Here is a 6,959-nt window from a genome sequence, read left to right on the forward strand (position 1 = left end):
GAATCGCCATGTCGCAATGCGCCCATTAGAACGGGTGCCTGGAGAAGCTGTTTTTTACACAAACACGATTTATTAATTTTTTTCACACCCTAAAAAAAAACAAAAAAAAATGAAAAACGATGTGAAACTGTAAACTGCAAAAAATCTCTTCGACTCAGTAACACATTCAATCATGTTACACCATTATCAAAAATGTACTGAAGAAAGTTACAGGATTTGTCACCAGGGGGCGCATTGCACTAAACAGCTTTAAAACCCACAGAAGGTAAAAGTAATCTTAGGCATCGTTTTCATATTTCATATAATACTGTATATACATCGTTGGTAGCAACAAAAATTTCACCAGCTTGCTAAACAGAATGTGACCCGTATCGGGCAGAATCTACAGGTTATCAACCCTTTCATGCATGGCGATCTCATATGGGGACAGATTGCCCAGTGCAGTCCAATTCCAAGATATCATGCTATCTTCACTGCAGTCCACACACACAACGGGATAATGAAACTTGCAATGTATTGACAAATCCAGGGTAATACACTGGCTCCTATATTACAATATGCTCTCGATTCTTTAAATAACAAGTGATATCTAAATGAATGGTCTTGTTGTTTACATTCACTATGTATCAGTCTGAGATTTAGTCATCACATCATAGTGACTTTTTAGAACTGAAGTTTAAAATCAGCTGTGCGATCTCAGCAGAGCTCTCAAAAACATGTCTAATCACCACAGGCGACCGCGAACCAGTCCACCGCTCTGCCCCCTTGTGGATATAAACAGTAGTATTCTTATTTTACAAATGATGGAATTTCATTCAAACATTAAAGAAGGAAGTGAAGTAAAACGGCAAAGGGCACGTGATCATTTTTTAAAGAAGTGTGTTTTTCTTTGTGGTTAGTTAAAAGCATAACAAGACAAGAAACCCACCTGAACCCGCTGCTTGTTTTGTTTTTACAGAAGAAGCGGATTTAAAGTGGTTTCTGCTTCACTCTGCATGAGTCAAACTGTGAGGCTTCAGAACTGGATACAGTCATTCCGAGACAAGCTAGGGAAGCCGACGCAACGGACCTTTTCCTGTCACCAAACGAATAACTGAACACAAACAAGACTGGAAAGTTAACATTCAAAAAGACGTTGCCTCCCTCTGAAACCTTTAGGAGGGATGTAAAGCGAATGAGTTAATTTAGTAAGTCAATTTTCCTTTTGATATATACAGTAAAACCATTTTCTATAATGCTTTATCCAGAAATCTTTGAAGGGTACACTTTTTGTATTCTTGCAAAAATTCAAATAATAATAATAATAATAATAATAATAATAATAATAATAATAATAATAATAATAATAATAATAATAATAAAAACAATGAAACTGGAATACGATTAAAATTAAAAGTTAAAAAAAAACAGAAGTTGTTCTTGTAACATGCATCATGAAACAAAGCAAGGAACCACAACTTCTGCTCTTGCGCTCTCTATACTATTCTCCATGGTTGCACAAGCTGCTATAAATACATGTTTTGGATCCAAAAAACAAAATGAGCATTTTCCTTTCTAAAGCTGCACTGGCTGAAACCCAATGCACATATCTGGGACTTAGATCTTATATGTCTTACGGCTCCTAGGCTAGTCCTTGCAAGCAGGGTCCCTCTGAATATTAAAGAGTACGTTGCTTCACATGCATTCCTGCTCCCTTACATTTGAGATTCTTATTGCAATTACTCAAATAGCGTTTTATATTGTTTTATAATTCCCTGTTGAGCTGCTTCGACTGCCGTAGACATCTGTCATGTAGATCAGGAAAAAGGGTCTATATATTAGTGAGCGCCAGCGCCATCTAGTGGACAGCAAACTTGTTTGCAAAGTCGCAGATCACTAGATGTTACGTCTAAAAAGACCCTTTGGCAAATCTAGCCTATGTTATGTACTATATATTATTTGGATCCTTCTTCTTATTATTTATTTCTTAACAGACGCCCTTATCCAGAGCGACTTACAATTGTTACAAGATATCACATTATACATTATTTCACATTATACAGACATTACATTATTTTACATACAATTACCCATTTATACAGTTGGGTTTTTACTGGAGCAATCTACGTAAAGTACCTTGCTCAAGGGTACAACAGCCGTGTCCCCCACTGGGGATTGAACCCACAACCCTCCAGTCAAGAGTCCAGAGCCCTAACCACTACTCCACACTGCTGCCCCAACAGCCATGGTTTCGCAGCCGCTATGACAAATCCTATGCAACCCCATAGTGAGGATTTTGTCCCCTTTAATAGCACCCTGCCTTTAATGCTCTTGATGGGTGGCGCTTGTGCTCCCCTCAGTGTGGGTAGCGGAACCAGTCTAGAGTTGGAGAGTCCGCTGACAATGTGTACAATGTATGTCTGCAGACCGTATCTCACACAGGGAGTCAGGAGCCACTCAAAAGCCCTATGCTGACTTGCCTGTATGTATGCAAGGATTTACTACTGCTGTTTGGGAACCCAGGTTATGTGGAAACCTTTTACTTGTTTTATGCTGGGGACTGTAATAAAGCTGGCAAGGGTATTTCACTGGAACTCCCCTGATCATGCATATGAGACCCGCTGATGGACCCAGAGCACCGGAGAGAACCGTCCCTCCATCACTGGACACCCTTCACGTTCCCCGGGGTTGTGGTGGGGTGTCATCCCTGAACCATCTTTAGCAGCCGTCGCTTCCAGTGCTGTTAGTACACCAGCTTTGGGCTTTATGAGACTTGGCAGCAATGCCGCAGCGACCTTTATGTCGGCATTGGTTCCCGAGCCACTGGAGTTTTTACATGCCAACATAAATCAAAAACGACTACAGATATCTGCTACAGAAACTACACCGGTCCTGCAGAAACAGCAGCGTTGTGGAATACAGCACCCATGCGTATTATTTACAGAGAATGGGTACCATAGTAACACTGTCAATAGGGCCTTTCCTTGTGAAGCATCTGTCTCCTTGTTGTGTGCTCTTGGATACAAAAACAAGCACCTACCAACCAAGCCTCTACCACCCTGCCCTGTTCAATCTGACCCAACTGAAACTGACGAACAACAGGGAGATGCAGCTTGTATATTGCATACGCCCATTTACACAAAAGTGCGTGCAGGTATTTGCTTTCTGCCCGACCCCTGCCAAAAGGATTGCGGTATTCCTCCTAGCTCTACCTTGTACCTCACTGCCAGCGCACTGTTCTCCACTCTTATACTGCAGTGTATTTATGATGCATGAACAGCATGTAAAAGTCTATCTGTTTTCAAGGCAGCGCTGGCTCCTGCAGTGTATTAATAGGCTGCTGAGTCAGGGATGAGCTCTAGCGCTGTTACCTGATCGCCAGGGGGACGGATCCTCCTTCTGCACTGACAGGGACAGCTGGACATCACAGGGCACTCGTCCTGACAGCACAAAGCCAAGCCCTGCAAATAAAAAGCGAGCACTTCTCAGCACCCAGGAGCAGGCGTTCAGCCAGTATTAAAGGGGTTCTAAGCAACCTTTCTCTTATTAGCTTCATTAGGATGATCACTGCCCCTCCCCCTTTTTATTATTCTGATTAATCTTTTGGTTGGAGTAAATTCTCATGAAATGATTAGCTATCAGGATGCAGCAGCAAGCTCTATAGCGTGGTCTCTGAAATATCCCATAAGGCTTATATTATGGATATATTTAATCATACAGAAAAGAACACATTTTGATACACTGTAGATATAAACGTTTGTTAAATATGTTATTTTGAAATTACAGATGTGGTCACTCACGGGTGTGTATAATGCAAACGAAATGGGCTATGTTTACAGTCCCGATTCGAAAGCACCGCCCTGTCGTGTTGAAGGGACTGCAGCAGTTAAACTCTGGCTTGGAAAAGCTGTGCATTGTGAAAGGTCTGCTTCCTGCCAAGCATTGATAATAAGCGATAAGGGTACACATACAAGATGACGTCGACGGAGGCCCCAGCCGAAAAGCTTTTTTTAGTTTGTTTCCGAACATAAGAGAAAATAAACAATATTCTAGAAACAAACTCCCATGTTTGGTCGTAGTTTTGATTCAGTAGTTAACACATGTTGGCATGCTGCGTACACACATAGTTTATTGTACATGAAAACATTTTTTTTTTTTTTTGTCTGAGCGTTACCGGCTCTGCTGTGGTTCAGTCAACATTTACTTAGTTACTACGTCTTCCTGCAGACCGCTGCTTTAGCAATACACCAGATAAGCACATTGGTTACCAGGAAGCGTGAAATTAACCATTCCTGAAATATCGTTTTATCAATGGAAAAAAAAAAACAGCTAGCTGTTTAGTTGTTAAAAAAAAAAGAAAAACAACTTTGTTTAATATTATTATTACTATTATTAGCAGTAGTATTAGTATTCTTATTTTAGGGATATTATCTAAAAATTAAACCGTCTCCCAGGTTATCTTGTATGCATAAGAGAGCCGTTGTCATCGATCACAGCTAGCAGTAGCGCGGTCGTGGTTTTTCATAGCATCCTGTTGTTATGTTTGATAACATGTAGACAGCTTGAAGGACACTTCCGGTCATGTCTGTCATGATCCGCAGTGTCCGCTGGGACAGATGAAGACCCCGTTAGCACGCTATTAGTGGTTCGTGGGGAGTATGAGAAACGGGATTAATTAAAAGTTGGAAAGAGAGCCTAAGCTTCTCATTAAACCAGCCGCTGTGCTCTTTTATATAGCTTCCCAGGGGTGCCTGTAATACAGTTCCTGGTATAGCCTGAATAATGCCCGATGCTTGTTGTAGTGAAAGCAGTGTACCCTATAGGGGAGGCGGGAGGACAGATGCGTTGCTCAACACGGAGTTACAGTTTACCCTCTATCAGTGAGCAGCATTAAAGCATGAGGATTATGTACTGGGTTCCCTTGCCTTGTTAAGATGTTTGTAAATGTCTTGAGTGATTCTGGGTTCTGGTTCATTAAGCACATGGAAAAAAAATGTCGTGATCTCTTCATCGCGACATAACGGTTTGAAGCGTGGAGTTTCTGCGATAATTTATCTTGTGATCTCCACCTAACACATTTCTAATGTTTTTTTTTCTTCAATTTATTTTCAGGGATTAACCGTGTTAAGTTTAAAAGCGAAACCATTCCAGTTTACTTCCAGGGGGCCTGGACCGAAGCCAAGCTGTTTGAATTTCCCTGGCTGCTCCTCCTCGAAGGACAGATGCTTCTTTATCTCAATGCTAGCTTTAAAAGACCAGCCACCAACCAACCAACTTGTTCTGGTCTGAATGTGGCATCCTCATGCGAATCATACTGTATATTTCCATTTAAAAAACACACTGTGACACACAGAAAAAAAAGTAACAACACCGAAAAAAAGGTTTTCTTTATTTTTATATCTTACATCTGCCATAGAACACAAGTCAAAAAGTTCTTTTTTGTGTTTATTTAAAAACAAAAACAAAAAAAACATGCAACTCTGAAAAGTTACCCCAGCCTAGATTCATAAAAATCTACACAACAGTCTCCTGAATCAACAGTCCGGCAAACAAAATCTTACATTTTTAACAACCTCAAAAAATCTTAAAAAAACCCTTAATGGTATACAGTATTAGCACTTGCTACATTATTACTGTTACAGGGTGCATCCATTCACTGGCATAACAACATGCAGTAGCACTTTATATGGCATGAATAGCCATCTAATAACATTGTAATAACCATGTAATTACCAATGATGGCTGCTATTTGGTAACTACACATGGTATGGTCTTGAAAACAGCATTTTCTTTACCTGAAGTAATTGCCTGGTACACCATGGTAAAGGGCATGTCATTATAGTCTTACTGCAGCAGCATTTATCATTAAGAGGTGAAAACATTGGGGCCATATTTTCAAATTATTTATTTTAGTCTTTAATTAACTCCCAAGAGGTCAAATGTCAATTTTACAAAACTAGCACAAAAAACAACTAAGAAATATAATTCGGGTTCCCTCAGGGTGTTTGTTTTTTTCATTTTGTAACATTTACGTGATTTTGTTCTCCTTTTAAAAAAAAAATATAGGAGTGAATTAAAGACTGGAGGAAACGCTTTGAAGATGTGGCTGTGGTAGTGTCGCTTTGGCAATGGTGAAGCCCTAACTGACCGCAACACTAGTGGGGCTCTATTAGCTGTTACACAGGAAGTTGAATAATAGTGTTGTGACAGGAAAAAAAAATGGGCTTCACCTGACCTAAAGTGAAAATCAGGTCTGGAAAATAAGAAGCTGTAGATGCACCAGTGTTCAGGGTTGCTAATTTGTCACTCAAATCTGGTCATGGACCTAAATCTGGAGAGTGTTTCCTACCCTTGTGGTTGAGGATACATAAACAACATGCAATAGAAAAGAGGGTTCCACAGCAAAACAAGAGCTGTGTGACTCGTCATGTCCCGCATGGTGGGAATGGGAATTTCAAGGATGTCCGCTTTGACTGAATTTTTTTTTTGGACTCATTTCAAGGGATTTTCATGGAAAAACACGATTGACGTAAGTCATTGACGGAGGGTTTAAGCAACCCCCCCACCCCCCATGTTTCCTTTGAGCTGGAATGACCTAACAGCCAGATTAATAAAAAACAGCCTTACTCTTTCCCGATTTTAAATCTTAAGCTCCGATTCAAAACGGATCCTGTTTGTTTGCTATTCAGCACGCAGCAGAAGGCTGCCATTGGCGATGGCAGTTTTGATTTAGAAAAAGTAACAACAAAAGTAAAAGAAACCACCAACAAAAATAACAACACCTTAAAAGGAAGGATCATTTTGTCACATTTTTTTTTTGGCACAGCTGCCGAGTACCTTAACACCCTTAAGCGATTCTCGTTATACTAATAAAATCACTCTGAACACAATCCTAACTGAGAGGAAGAGGACACTCTAATGCAGAGAGCACCCAAATATAAACGCCATTCACTGCCATTACTGTGCCATGCATCCTTACT

The sequence above is a fragment of the Acipenser ruthenus genome, chromosome 15 (assembly GCF_902713425.1).
Source record: "Acipenser ruthenus chromosome 15, fAciRut3.2 maternal haplotype, whole genome shotgun sequence".
Lineage (NCBI taxonomy): Eukaryota > Metazoa > Chordata > Actinopteri > Acipenseriformes > Acipenseridae > Acipenser > Acipenser ruthenus.